The following is a 15,705-nucleotide window of genomic DNA, read 5'->3' as shown; positions in this document are numbered from 1 at the left end:
TGCAGTCCTGAGCTAAAGGCACAACAGCAATGTGTTTCTCCCAGAAGCACGGGAAAGGGTTAATATAATTCACATATCTACTATTCTACGCTGCAGTCAGTTATAGAGAATCCTAATGTAAAGCTCTGCAACAGAATTGTACTATTCTTAATATATCTGTATTACATGCATAGGGAGTATAAACCTAGGGTCACTGTGCTGTTTCGTTTAATTGTAAGGTGACATTTCATGTTATATTCAGGAGTTAATGTTTTCCGCAGCTTTGCCATTTATTCTTTAACAAGTTTAAAATGCAACATTAGATGTTCTTTCAAAGTAGCAGAATTAAAATAAAAAACGATTTACTTTAAGGGAGATGTGATTTTAAAGAAATCCCTTTTTAAATCTTTAATTTGCATGGCTTGTATTGTGAATGTATCTTTTGGTGCTATAAGTAGCACCAGGGTAAAGCAACACTTTATGATTAGTTACACTATTATTCTGTTTCAATTTTATCTTATGTGGAGTCTAGCTCTCTTTGTGTTTAGTATATTAGTTTTGTACCAAAGTGAGTAGCAACATAAACCAAGCTAAAAAAAAAAGTTCTAAAATGCTCAATAACTGAACGTTTTATTGGCAGAAGACATGAAGCCTGATGCAACATGATAGGTACATTTGCCTATTTTTTTTTATTTATTTTTTTCTTGTAATTGCTCATCACAACACAGTGATGTCTAATTGCCAAATAAAAGGTGGCCTCTTGATGTGTCAAAATCTCTTAAAGGATCTCTCCAAATATCTGCATTTTTTTTTCCTTGCTAAGTTGCCTATTGAACCAGGTCAAGTCATGATGTAATATTCGTCTCTGTACAGCTCATGGAACACCAGCATGTAATTTTAAGACCGACGTTTCAGTGGAAATCTAAACACAAAGCTGTAAGATTTCCTATAGACTGGAGAAATGTCATCTGGACTAGCTGTATCATATTGAAGGGGTTGACAGTCTTGACAGTGAGTTAACCAGCCACTGATGAGGAGTGGGTGGGTATTATTGGACAGGTCATAAAGTCTGTCCTATTTGCTACTGTCACCCACCCACCCCCCATATTTATTGAAACTACCTGTCGGCTTTAATGAATGCTTGTCCTAAAGGACTGTCAGATCCTACCTGGCCACACTCTAAAATCTGTGGGCAGCCTAAAGAGACACTGCAGTAGTAAAAATAATCTCCATATATGATATTTAAGTACCACCTTCTTCAGTGGATCTTTGCTTTCTTGCAGAGATAACTCTACTGGTAAAATCTTCGGCATCCAATACTTCTGGGTGTGATGGATGTCTTTGCCACCCGCTGTAGTCATGCTTGTTTATTTTTCTTAATACCAATGTCTCTATGGAGATAACTGATTTTAGTTGCACAATGGAAACAATAGGCAACTTGCACCCATGTCATTAGGCAACTCAAGTAAAAGAACTCCGCAGCTATATGGAGAGAGAGTTTTGGCTAAAACAAAAAACGGTTCCTATTCAGGTGAGGCAACAGCCATTGCTTATCATTTAGAAACATTCTCGTGTTCTGTTAAGGTGATTTGTGAACACTTAAAACAGTTAAGATTTTTCCCTAACTGTTGAAGTACAGGTGTGCGTGTGTGAAGGTACAAATGTAAATGGTGCTGTTCAGTTGTGCAAAAACAAATGTACATAAAATATGTAAATTGAAAAAATGTACAGCAAAAAAATGTAAAAACGTAAAATGCACACAAAGTTATTTTTTTATATGTATGTAGCATTTTTGTTAAATGGCATGTAGATATTAATTTATTCCATACGACATATATTGTTTATCAGACTGTGTTTTTGTGTTCTTTTTCTGAAGCAGTCTTAACCAATAAAAGAAAAAAAATCTACTTTTACAAATACGCCTTTGTTGTTGATTTACTTTTACTTTTTACTCCTGGACCGGACTGATGAACTGTATATATTTTCATGTCTGACATACACAATCTAATATATGTGCTCTGCCTCTAAAATGTTCTGACTGCTGGCCAGTGTAAGTCAATGGAGTGGCATGGCAATGTGTGGCCCAGTGTGAAACGCAACAAATGAATTCCGAGCAGTTCGGCTCAGTGCACACTCACTGGGAGGGAATTGGCAGGGGTCAGAAGTGCCTGCAAAGTGCCCCTTGTAAAGCCCATGAAGACAGAACCCTACATTAAAGTGGTAGTTTAAATAGGAACTTTACCCACCAATTGAATGTCTCTAGAAACCGTTACTTTTAAGGCATGTCAATTGTTAAGGTTGCCAGTGCGCTTATTTCAGCTCTCAACTGAGCTCAGATAGCTGGTCTCCTAGCATGTGCAGCAACTGCAATCCAAATAGAGGCTAAGATGGCACCTTCCTTGGCTGTAAGGGATAGGAGGTTGTAGTTCCACTTTCAGTATCAATGCAATCCAGTGTCGCTCGGCCCCCATCTGCTTTCATTGACAGCAGATAGTGTAGAGTCCTTTCCCTGTGAGCCTGGGGAAACAAGACAGTGCGTGCTCCAGCTCTGTGCCTACAAGTCTGCCTAGAGTGGTGGACGTTCACTCAAGGGGCCTGTGATGACAGACCCCGCCCACTACTTAGAGACAATGGAAAAACCTCTCTCAGACTATACTTCAGTTTCATTAGAAACAAAGATAGTTTCAAATATCCATGTAAGGATTATGTGGGAGAGTGTTGTTTATCACTGAAATACTGAAAGCTTTTCCTTTAGTTGATTTACAAACTAAACTATGTTGGGGCATTACCCAGATCTGTAGGGCATGTCCCAGTATTTTTTTTACCTTGTTCTTGTTGTGAGAAACACCCCTTTTCCCTCCCTGTGACATCACCAGACTTGTAAAATGATTGCAGGGAGCTCAATTCCCAGAACTGCGTCAACCAAGAGCCCTTTCATACGGACAGTGTGTAGGTAGGCTTTTGGGAGCCATGGGAGTAGCATGGTTTTGCTGGTTAAGAAGTCAATGTATGCATGCTGAGCAGGGCAGGGGATAGGCAAAGTTTGAAAATCCAGCAGGTAATGTTGCAAGAAAAGACACTGCCCAAACAGGAAGGTGGGAGCAAACTTGATTTTCGGCAGGATCAACAGGTATTTTTCTGTATTTGCAGCATTGTTTCAGAGATGAGCCACAGGGAAATGGGTATGCACTGAAGAGATGTATTAAAGAGGATGTCTTAGTATACCATCCAAAAAATGTAGGTGTATGATACCTCCTCAATACCACTGAGATAATATCAATGTGTGGTTATCTTCATGCTTATCTGATCCAGAAAAGTCCTAAAACAAGATCCTGTTTGCTCATTTGTGCTGCAGCTTTAGTGTGATCAAAAAAACATTTATTAATTTTTTTATTCATGTTATTGGGGTTCTGCAAAATTACAAAATAAAAAAAAGTACAGTAATTAAAGGGCATTACACACCAATAAAGAGAAGAGAAGATGAACATAGGGAAGTATAAGAAAGAGGGAGAGAGCAAAGCACAAGGGGCAGATCCGGTCAGAGTCAGTACAGCTAAAGCTGTATGCAATCACCTAATTAAACCATAAGGGTATCTATCAGTAACAGAGTATCAGTGACAAAGAAGGTTACTGAGAGACCTTGGATCAAGAACATTTTGCTGCTAGACGAGTAAGATAAATTAGGACAGGCACAGGGCATCCAGAAATTCTGCGATGGAGGAAACTGAACTAAATGGACCCATGTTAGGTCTATAAGCAGTTGAATGTAAGAAGACATGTCCACTTATACCCAATTACCTCCGATCCGTCACATTTAGATCCAAGAAAATAGAGGAGGATCCTCTGGGTTTTTTGTTTCGGGAATTAAATGGACTTGGAGGGAAAAGTCCATCAATGTGTCTGTTTACATCCAGTTTGCCCATAGCATTACATTGATTGGACCACCCATGTGAAAGGAGCCATACTTTAAAAATGGTAGCTTTGGAACTTTAGCATTGTTGGGAAAACAACATGATATATACTGGAATATCCTCTTCCTGTACCTATACATTTGACAAACTAGTTCTCATCCTTTAGTAATCAATTGGCATCTTCTGTAGGGGAAAGATCTAATGGCATGTTCTATGGCTAAATATCTAATGATGTGAGGGTCTACAGCCGAGTGATACATAAGCTACATTTTTGTTGAAAGTTGGGGTACTTAAATGCATTATTAAGATTTAACTCCTGATTTTAGTGTAACTTTAAAGGACTGTTACGGTAGGCCCTCATATAGTTTTGGTAGATTTATAAGAGATTGCGCAATCCATTGGAGAGCGTATGGCCAGCTTTACACTACCAAGTTACCATGCTCAAAACTGTCACATAGATATCAAGTATTAGGTAGTACATGGGACAGAAAAAAAATAGGTTCTGAGCCACCATGAGGCCTATAGCCATTTTAGATTGCACTGTGGTGGAGGGAGTTGCTATGAATGTGGTATTGATGGGTCTATATTGGCTCTCTTTTTTTACCTATTTGGACAATAAAAATGAATTTTCCAATATTGATATATGTGCAATATGTGTTTTTCATGCCTAGAGTGACACTTTTAAAGCCCCTGTCACGTACCTGGTGGGGAGCCGAGTTGTGAGGAGGCCTCCTTTGCAGCACGAGTTCCACACCCCTGAATGTGGAGACAGGAGGTGGGGGAACAGCGGGCAGCACCGGTGCAGGAAGATGCAGGACACTGGGCCTGGGCAGGTCCTTGAGGCCCGTCTTCAGTGAAGCAGGTAGCGGGTGTTGATGCGGCTGGAGCAGAGCGGAGTCGGGCAAGCCAGGGTCAGCAACAATCGGGCGGCAATGTACAAAAGGAGAAGGCAAAGGAGAATCCAGGGACAAGCAGAAGTCGGAGGCAGGCAGCAGTCGGACAAGGTCAAGGAATCCGGTCGACAATAACACAGCAACAGGCAAGGTGCAGGAACACACACACTAAGCTGAAAGACCACTCAGCAATGATTCTGGGATCATCCCCAGACAGAGCGAGTCATTTCCTGTGCGCCATGTGAGCACGTCTTCGCGCATCCGGCTGCCGCTTGCGCATGCGCAATAGCTGCCGTTTCCCGCAAATGCGGTGAACATGCCTATGCGCAGTCCTATCTCCGCTGCCAGGCATGGTCTTACAGCCCCATTCTTTCTAGTTTTTGTTACAATTAGGTAGTACATGGCCAGTATTAAAAAATAGCTGATGCAGTGTACCTTCATAGTGTTTGTGTATTTATTCAACAGACCAAAACAGGGAATCCGCTATTTTAAGTGACAGATTTACATACCCTGAGTGTCAAAACCGGATTTTTAACATGAAGGGCGGAAATTCTGGACAGCATCATGATTCCTCTCCCAAAGTTTAAAGATTAAATATAGGCACTGGATAGACCAGTTTTACTAATATTATATCAGTTCCGTGCATGGAAAATGTATCTGATTGTTGACTGGATAGACCAGTTTTACTAATATTATATCAGTTCCGTGCATGGAAAATGTATCTGATTGTTCCAGTGTCAAAGTGCAAATACAAGGTAATTTAGCAAGAAACCAAAAACACTAATTAAGAGTATGATTATATAAAGAGAAAATAAGCTTAATGTATCCAGGGGTGAGGATTACATCATTAAATCTTACCAGTAAGGAGACTTATAGGGTATCTATGGTCAAAAACTAGAAATAAATCTGTATTTCTATATTGAATTTCCATAAGCTCTATCCCACTCCTAATAACCATATTGATCTAGAAGTTTGTAAACTTACTTATTGAAGATGCCCATAGGATGTACTTCCTCAATACACTGACATCATTTTACTCAACCGTGCGAAAATGTACTTGCTTGTGTCACAACATTCACAGAGCCTGTCTTCTGAACTACAACTCAACTTCTGAACAATGTAACATCATCATTGCTTGCTGGAAGTGATACATGATGGGATATGTTGTCTTGAAAAATCTAGATTGCATCACGTCAATCAATAGGAAAAGATATGCATAGCACACTGGGAATCCAGGAAGTTGGTGAAAGTGATGGGCAGACAGAAGACAGCACTCACTACATAAAAGGAATTTTTTCAAGTAAGCTTTGATTGCATTATCAAAAACAACTCTAGTATGTATTCCTATTACAACGCTGATGTTATAACAGGCTAAGATATGCTGGGACTTTACAACTCCTTAAAGCTGGCCGTACACTATTACATTTCTAACAGGTTGATTTGAAGAAATCTACCAGATTGGATTAATGCCCCCTTCCCGCCGGGCCATTGTATACTGACGGCCGGCTCTCAGAAATCCCAAACAGTGACTGCAGCTAATTAAAAGAATCAATATACGGAATACTATCAGTTTATGTATAAATCACATATTATCATTTATGTGATATTTATGTTTAAAAACTTTTTTTTAATAGTTGTCCTTGAGGGCTCGTTCACACCTTCTATGTTTGGGCTGCGTTGGCCATTTTTTCCAGTGCAACCCGACCGCAAGACAAAATTTGCCTTGTCATGGGTGGTGACAGTTCGGCATGCGGTACTTTTTCTAAGCACACCACAGTGTGAGCAAGCCCATATAACTTAATTAAATGTCTCTTGTGACAATTTTAAAAAAGTTCTAGCAAAAAAAAAAAAAAAAGAAACAGCGCAATACGGCTGATCGAGCACATTGGCACTGTACGGGTACACAAACACCAGCAGCCGTGCGGTTGAGTGTTGCTGCTGGTGTGAACAAGCACTTAAACCAGAGACTAGTTGTTCTCTGTTCTCTGAGATAATTGACAGCTGCAAATGTCACCGAGGACATAGTAATCATAAAAAAGCAAACACAGAAAATCACTAAACATTAACCCTGATTTTAAACTTGTGTAATAGGCATAGTGTCAGTGGAAAAAAATGCTAGAGTGTTTGCTATAAGAAATAAAAACTGCTTTAGCTGGGTTTAAAATAAAAAAAGAACCGGTCCTACACAAGAAGAGACTTTACAACCCTTTCCAAATGTAGGATACAGTTTATGAGGTAGCCTCTTCTTTCTGGTGTTCTAATGGATTTTACCAAACATATTAACATAAATGGCCCTTCTGGTTAGCCATACCTTTGTGGACACCTATATTCTTTTGAATTTCCCAGCAACACCCACATTTCAACAGTTCATTTTTGGTTAGATAAGTCAGTAGATGTTGCTTTGAATGTATTGTTCCATTAGCCTGAACAGTTGTCCCAACAGAGCCAATATAGTAGTCGGTAAGTACCTAAATGTATACTAGCCCTGTTTTACTTTAGTTTGCTCTAAGGCCCTTTTCACAAAGTCTGATAAGGAGGGAGTCCATGCACAGATTTCCTGATCAGAATGGATGTCCCTATTGTGACATCTGTGTCCACAGTTTTTTCCTCTATCTTGCGAAGGAGGAAATAACTAATTACCGGACCCATGTTGGGGAATCATGTCCATTTACATCCGATTACCCCCAATCTGGCATGATCAGGTCTGGCAAAACAGAACTCTGTTTAGTTTGTTTTGCCGGACCTGGGTGGAGCAAGGGGTAACCAGATGTAAATGGACACCCGTCCATTTAGATTTGGCTGCTCATAGACTAACATTGGGCTTATGATCAGATGCTCCTGAAAAACTGGCATGCGGACCTGATCGGAAAGCCCAGGTGAAATTGGTCTAAGGCTGGGGAGGGCAACTTCAGCAATCCAACTGTTGTGGAACTGCAAGTTCCATGAGGCATTGCAGGCAGCTAGTCAACCATAGGCAGGTAGAAGCATGATGGGATTTTGTGACATTTCATTACGATCTATGGGCACAGCATGGTGCAAGGCAGTTGTACCATGTTGCATTCCACTGTGCTGAGAAAAAGTACTGCATGGGAACTGTGCCCGTCCGTGACAAGGCAAATTACCTTGTCCTGGATTGGAGGTTGCGGTGGAAAAAACGCATCTGGTGGGAATTAGTAACTCTGCCAATGACACACTTTTGTCCTAAGATAACAGCATTTATTCCTCCATCTGTATCAGGACAATAAAACCAAGATAGGACCACGGAAACCCACCCTTTTCCTATTCTACATGACATAGAGAGGTGTGGTTCTCTAGTTTCAGAGCTAACTAAAGTTGGGCAAACACGGTTAGATTTTTTAACGTACAAAATTGATTTGGGATTCGAACGACAATCACCAAGTCTCTGATGGTATTATCGATCGTTCCGACTGGATTTTTTGTATGAAAGTTCATGCGAAAACCAACTTGTGTATACCCTGCTTAGGAATGTAACTAATCATAGCCAGCAGAAAGCACAGGAAGTTATCAGCTCACAAGACTTATGGCAAGATCAACAGGTCTTTTTTTAACCTATCAAAGAAAAATAACAAATGGTATTGTTAACAGGGCAAAAGAGACCAGATAAGAGTTAATTGTTAGGGTTTAAATACTAGTTTACCCCCCACTAGTTCCATTGTTCCTATTGTTTTCTTGTTGACTTCTTTTTTCAGTTTGTTTTTTTCAGCCTGGAGATCCTGCTCGTCAACTTTCTGTCCTAGTGTGACAAGGTTCCCTGAGCGGCTCACTAAGCAGGAGCAGTGTTGTCACCGTAGGATGGACACTGGCTGTATAAGCTGACATGCAGACACAGCACATACAGCTTGATACCTATTATCACCATAAGACATGTATTCCAGGGTAACCCGGCCATATCATTGACAAGAGCCATGCACCTTTAGCTACGACACAATGTTTTTTAAATTATCCACCTACATACTACCTACTTCCCTAGCAATGCTCTCTTGCACCTCCTGCAGTGCCTAATGAAATGGGGCATCCAGGAATGGGGAAACATGTGACCTACCCAATGTTCCAGTGCTCAGGCCTGAATTCTGTCAAATGGTCAGAGGGTTTACATAATGTCATTCCCTCGTCCGAGTTCATACACAAGTCGACACTGGAGTTTAGACTGACGGGACTGCTAAAGCAGGGAGGTGGTGGAGGAATGTATACTTACCTATTTTTGGGTAAGTGTACATGCCTGAGAATGTGCAGACACTGCCACTTTGCCTTGAATAGGCAAATAGGAAGTCTTTTTTTAATACTGGTGTGAAGAAAATGACAAGAGCAGCAACAATAAGACCAACTCATAGACTGGTATACAGAGCTTCAGCAGACTGATTGAGATGAAAGATCCAAATCATAGATCCAGGTTAGTTTTAGTTGAATGATATTAGAAATTTTATTTAAAAAAAAAGAAAAGAGGTATAGCTAGAGTGGAGAGTCTAGTGGAGGTGGGATTTTTTTTAAAATTGCTTTAAGAGAGCAGTATTCTCTGATGTTGTTTTACTTGTTCTTTATTAAACATGAAAGATAAATATGGTCATTGCTGATTCAAAAAGAAAACTTTGGGACAGTGACAAAGAACATAGTGTGCATGACATACCGCTCAAAAAATCAAAACCAAATCCTAAAATGAATACCACATTTACATCTTACATTTACATTGTAGCTGCTGCCATGTGCTACACGGTTGGCTGTATGTCTATAACAGCCCTTTTCAACCAGGGTGCTGTGGTACACTGGGGAACCTTCTGCATTGCTCAGGGGTGCCTTTGTGATGCAAAGGGGGAATCCGATGTGAAAGGGGAATTCTGATGTGAATTTTTTTGTGAGGGGTCCCCTCTTAAAATCCATAACATACCCTATCTGAGATAAGCATCTAGATGTGTTTGAGCTAGTGTTGCCACCTGTCCAGGATTCACCCGGACAGTCCGGGTTTTGAATGCTGTGTCCGGGTTTGATGGCAGCTGATACCTGGACACATGATGTCAGGCAGACAGGGGCAACCAAAAATAAGATAGGCTCCACTGGCCCCCACTGAAAATAGTCTTGACTGTGATATTTACATATGAATGGGTGACTCTATGTACATATGAATACGCCATTACTCATTTTCCCCAAACCATTTCAGTGCGTCGCTACAGTGTTCGGGTTTCGCTGGAAGAAAAGGTGGCAACCCTAGTTTGAGCTCATTGTAAACGCATTGGAAGCATGTATTGCTTTGGTATGGCTGAATGCATTCAGCAAAATGCATGTAAACACAAGTACATTAAAACTCAAAAGAGATGAATGTGGGTCAAACAGAGGAGGACTGTGTGCATGAGGCCTAACATGTGCCAAAGAGGCTTCATAGTTTCATCTTGCATGGGTATAGAACAGTCAGAAGAGGTCAAGCTGGTTTGCTGTAATTTGTAACAAGTTGTAAGGTTATATTTGCCTTATAAATAAACCTTTTTTGCTGTTGTACAATACACAGATTACTGCATTATTGCAGCATGTGAAGTGTTGTGAATAGTGCAAAGAGCATGTAGCTGGATCAACAGTATTCAGTGAGCTTTGACTGAACAGAATTATTATAGTAGCTCTGCCATAAGCTGGCAGTATTAACTGCTAATAGTGTTGTGATCTACAGGTCTATTGCTGACCAAAACACTTTAACAGATGTTGGTCCAATGGATGGAGATTTCACTATTTAACCACTTCAGTACCGGCATGTTAAACCCCCCTTCATTACCAGGCTATTTTTCAGTTTTCAATGTTGTTATGACTGAGAATGACTTGGTCATACAACGCTGCACCCAGATTGATTTTGTATCATTTTTTTCATAGACCTTTTTTTACATAGTATTTAATAGCCACTTTTTTTATTTTTTACTTGATAAAGGGAACAAATAATGTTTTTTTTTTTTTTTGCTATAAAACAAATAACAAATAAAAATGCCAGGACAGTATGAAAACCCCTGAAATGTCGTCATGTTGGAAAGTAATTTGGAAAGTAATTTTTTGACACAATTTTTGGAAATGAAGAAACATACCGGTACTGAGGGGCTTAAAACACAGAGCTGGGTAATGGGGAGGATGGAGGTGATGTGATAAAGTATAGATGTGCAGGATAAGGGAGTTGAAGGGGTTAATAAACAGCTCAGAGCAGAGAGAGAATGGATTTTTCATATACTGTAATTCCCTTAGTCTTCCCTATCTCTGTTGTAGGGGAGCATTTGGCAATGTAAACCTTACAAATATAGCGATCACAAGGGACAGAGCTCCCAGAACAAAGGTGTTGCACACTGGCTGTACATGTAAAGTGGCCGGTCTGCAAGTGGTTAAGGCGCATAAAAACAGTCACCAGACCTGCTAAGAATGCAGTCTATCCGGTTAATACTATTTGACACATTGGCAAGGATCAGGCCCGTCTTTAACGCAGGGCAAAAGGGGCACCTGCCCAGGGCCCAGTCATAGTAGTTGGGTCCAAAGCAGGTCCTGTGCTGCAAAACTCCTACCACTGGCCCTGCATCTCAGCACTGACAGCAGAAAAATGCACCTTCATCTGTGTACACAATAATTCTTGCACCGGCCCTGCCCTTGAGCACGCAAAAGATACCACCACTCTTCTGTTAGGTGGGTAGGAGTGGGGGGCCCAAGAAAATGTTTGCCCAGGGTCCAATCAGTATTAAAGACGGCCCTGGCAAGGATAGGTGCAAAATAAAGATGTGCCTGTGCGGGCCCAATCCTCCTGAGTTTGCCCAAGCCCACTCAAAACTGTGACTGCGGGGTAGGGAATGCATCTTTCTACAACTGATTGGGCTAGGAGGAGGGGTTGCAGTTACAGTTTGGTGAACTCAAATGTACTGGGTTTGCACCAAGCCAATGCTCATCACTAATGCAAGAACACCATCACTGTTATCTTCTGGTTATCTTATAAGCAATAACAAAAGCTAAACTAAAATACATGCTACAGTGCAAGAAAGGAGTACAGCAAGTCATACTGGGTAGTATCTGTGTATGCACATATGAACTAAGGAATGAGATCCAGTATACCATGTAGGGTTTCAGACTGATAAGGGTCAGGCTGAACTGTGTGACTATTTGGTCTCTTACTAAGAGGTGGGAGCTCTCTGCTGAGACTTGAAAGTGTGTCAGGGACATTTGCAGTGTGTGTTCCTTCAGTTCAAGGACGAGACTGTTAGCAGATACAAACTTCTAAACATAGCCCATGTTTGTTTCTACATAGTAAGACTGCGGATCTTCTAAAAATAACTCGTATTTTAAAGCACTGAAAGAGCGTAAACTAGTGATAGGCATGTGTAGCAACTTTATGGTCTTTGGGTAGACACTATTGTTTATATACACCATGCAGACACAACATAAGTTTTTTTAAATACAGGATATCCTCTACTAATCTCTCATTCATACTTTTCTTCCAGTAAAATCCGTGCATTTGAAGGCATGCAAATGTGTTTTTATGTTATACACACATTACACAGGTACATTGAAATGAATGGTAAACTGTAAATGCACAAAATGCATTACTCAGCTGCACATGGAAATTTCATGTCATAAATAAATGTTTTTACAAAATGTTTCATAATGTTTGAATAAAAATCTATGGGCCACATCAACTATTTTGCTGTACATAGTTGGTGCATGGGAACCTGCTTTTTTGGATGCACAAAATAATTTTTGAGGTTTAAGGGTTTTAAAAGAAAGATGCGATTAGTGCACCAATTGTAAAGAAAAAAACCTAAGTGCACCAAAATTGTCATAATCTGTACCAAATAAGTAATGGTTCATAAAATGCGTTGTGTCAATGTCAATATTTCACACAATATGGTGTGCAGTAGTGCAGGGAGTGGGTAGTACCACATGATATCTATCCAAGGGGGGCCTGAGAGCAGGCCTTTTTACAGGACCACACGTGTGCATTACCCATGTACTGCCTGGGAGTCCTGACTCCAACGCTGCCACACTAGAATAGGCCTGACCAACCTATCATCACTGGCCACCAGTCCACTAATCAGATGAGACCTGCTCCATTCTGCACCACTGGTTCCTTCTACTACATTGCTGCAGCCCTCCATGAACTGCAACATACAGGTGAGCCACCAGACTTTACCTTTGTACCATTTGCATCCTCCATGACCCACACACCTATCATGAAATGATGCTTAGCCCTCCAACCCACATCAGGCCCAAAACCCCAGAGAAGCCCTAGATCGAGGAAATCTAGAGTCACAGGCCGCACCCTAAACAGACCCAGAGATCATACTGAACACAACACCACGAAGAGCCCCCCCACCTCAGCCTCCCAACTCCACTCCTTTATCCCCTTCTTCATCCCACAGCAGCAGCACAGGCCTCGGCAGGCAATGATCTGATATCACCCCTCTTTTTGCTTAAGTTATGTTTCCATTGGCAGTCACAGCACGCTGCCATGCACCCTGATTTGGGAAGGGTAGGGGTACAATTTATGGAAATGGGGTGCCAAGTAGTACCCAGGTGAAAAAAGGTTGGGAACCACTGTCCTAAATCATAAGTTGCTGAGCAATAATGGAAAAAAAAGACATTAGTGACATCGTCTTTTTAAAGCTAGGCTCGTATCAGATATAGATGTGCAATTCACACACATTAGCTATTACTGTCTGGTACTGGTGATTTCTAAGGACCTATTTACACTCCTGCATTGTAGCTGTAAAACGCATGCGTAACCGTGCATTTCTGCAACGCACCTGTTCTATGTGAAGTGCCATACATTTTGAATGGCATACCAATGTACTGTACAGTAGAATGCAATGCACAACACACTACAGCTCATCACAATGCACATACTGTGTGTTGTGGTGCGGTGTGCTGCTAAAAATGGTTAGGTGTGTCTCTTGATCCAAGGCAGTGTATTCATTACAAATGGGCTGCCTTAATACAACGCATGTTAGCGTGAAAAGTAATGGATTGTTATAGTGTGAATCAGCCCTACAGGTCTCCAGACATTGTATAGGGCATGAACGACTACAACAGATAGCCTTGACACGATCAAAAAAGATTTAGAAATACATTATTTTGGAAACTTTTAGGTGATTGCCTGCTGTTCCATGTATTCAGAGCAGACAAAAGTGTAGTTGCCATTGGACAAGTTGTAAGCATTCATCTGTATGCTCGTTTTCCGTGAAAACGGTCTTTCAGCTATCCAGTTGTTTTCTAGCAAGCATCTTCCTAATATCTAGTTATATCCTAAAATGTAAGATGACATGCATTAGGTGTAATTTAAAACTGTTGCCGTTTCTAGATTTTGCTGAACCAACAGGTGCTATGCACATGCGCATTTCACTCCCAGAACAGCAAAGCTGAATACACAGACCTGTTTCCTTAAAATGGAACTGCAGGTTCCCGGGGCTCTGACCATAATGTGCAAGTAAGCAAGTTTAACTGCTACACAGTGCTCTGTTAAAGAGATGTTCACCCACTTCCTGTTTCAGTGACAACAGTTTCACCAGACAGGAAGTGAGGAAAAATCTACAAAACCACAAAATAAATATCTAACAAGGGCTTTTGTCTTCGCCTACTCTCCTAGAAAAATATTTTTTACATCTGCCTGTGTTCCTATTGGAGAGTCCCCTCACTTCCTGCCTTGTAAAATGTTGTCAGTAGGACATGAAGTAAATGGAAGTCTCTCTAACAGAGCCACAGAGAACAGTAAAGGCCCAACAAGGGTTCCATCTCTTATCTGCTCTATCCAAAACTAAGAAAACTAGTTTTGGCTAAACATACGTTCCTTAAATGATTCTAATCCTCCTTAATTTGTGTCTCACACACTGAACCTCCCAGACACTGCAGCTCACAGTGGGAGGGTTTCAGCAACAGAAGCAGTGATGCCAATCCAGAAAGCAGTGGGCAGAGCTGGATGTGGCTAGGTGATGATTGACAAGCTGCAGGCTTGTAAATCAGCAATGATATTGCTAATGTCCACACCACCTAATTGTCTTTTCATCCCACTGTAATGCAAGCAAGCACAAGGTACTGCTGTGTACCCAGGTGCAGTGCAACAGCATTGTCATTCTATTGCAGGAAGTTGCATTAAGTGGATTTTACTGGCAGGATCAAGAGTGAGACTTTGCAATAGGACTACCAGGAAACAATAATTGAAGATGAACCTACAATTATGTGCTGCAACACATTTTTTTTAAAAATGGGAAGCCATTGTTCTACAGAATCTAACTGTAACATGATAAGTATTTTCTATTCTGTGAAACACACCTGAAACATTTACTAATATATGAGTGTCTGTGTCTAATAGGAAAACATGTTTTGATTACATCATCATCATCCTGGCTGCACCTTTTTTGAATCACTTCAATGAAGTATGACGCAGGTGGTGGTAATGTGTGTAGTCCATAGAAAAGTCTATCATTCACTATGACAGGTACTACAATACTGAGTTACGGGACACTTGCGTAAGAAGTTTATTGTGATGTCTACTCATGTTTCTTATATAGTAATGCAAAACTGAAACACAGATATTCAGAGAAATGACGCTTATCCTTTGACCTACCTTTTTCTCCCTGCCCTAGATGTACTGTATACGTAAAGCGATGGGCAAACCCTGTATAAGAATCTGAATATGCATGCCATGATTTTCCATTCCTCTGGACAAAATATTCTTTGTGCTGGCTGTGCCTGCGCAGTCTATCCGCACAGCATATAACTCAAATCTCCCGGATATTGCGGGAGTCTCCCGCTATAAAATAGCGGCTCCCTGACACTCGGGAGAGAAACGTTTTATCCCGGAAAGGTTTACTCTGCGCAGAGTAAACCTTTCCGGGATCCCCTGTTTGGTTTTTTTTTTGACACTGGGGCCGGAATAGATCACTGTTCCTGGAAGCAGACTA

At 40.9% G+C, this 15,705-nt stretch overlaps 1 long non-coding RNA gene across 1 annotated transcript; it reads left to right on the top strand.

The window, feature by feature from the left end:
• Nucleotides 1-311: 311 nt before the first annotated feature.
• Nucleotides 312-13,766, top strand: LOC108804445. The gene is made up of 3 exons (XR_001942363.1): nt 312-581; nt 7,858-7,862; nt 13,756-13,766. It is a non-coding gene; the product is annotated as an uncharacterized LOC108804445 (long non-coding RNA).
• Nucleotides 13,767-15,705: the final 1,939 nt, after the last annotated feature.

This window comes from Nanorana parkeri, unplaced genomic scaffold (genome assembly GCF_000935625.1).
Source record: "Nanorana parkeri isolate BGI_ZX_2015 unplaced genomic scaffold, ASM93562v1 scaffold59, whole genome shotgun sequence".
NCBI classification, from domain to species: Eukaryota; Metazoa; Chordata; class Amphibia; order Anura; family Dicroglossidae; genus Nanorana; species Nanorana parkeri.
This window is presented reverse-complemented; position numbering and strand designations above follow the sequence as displayed.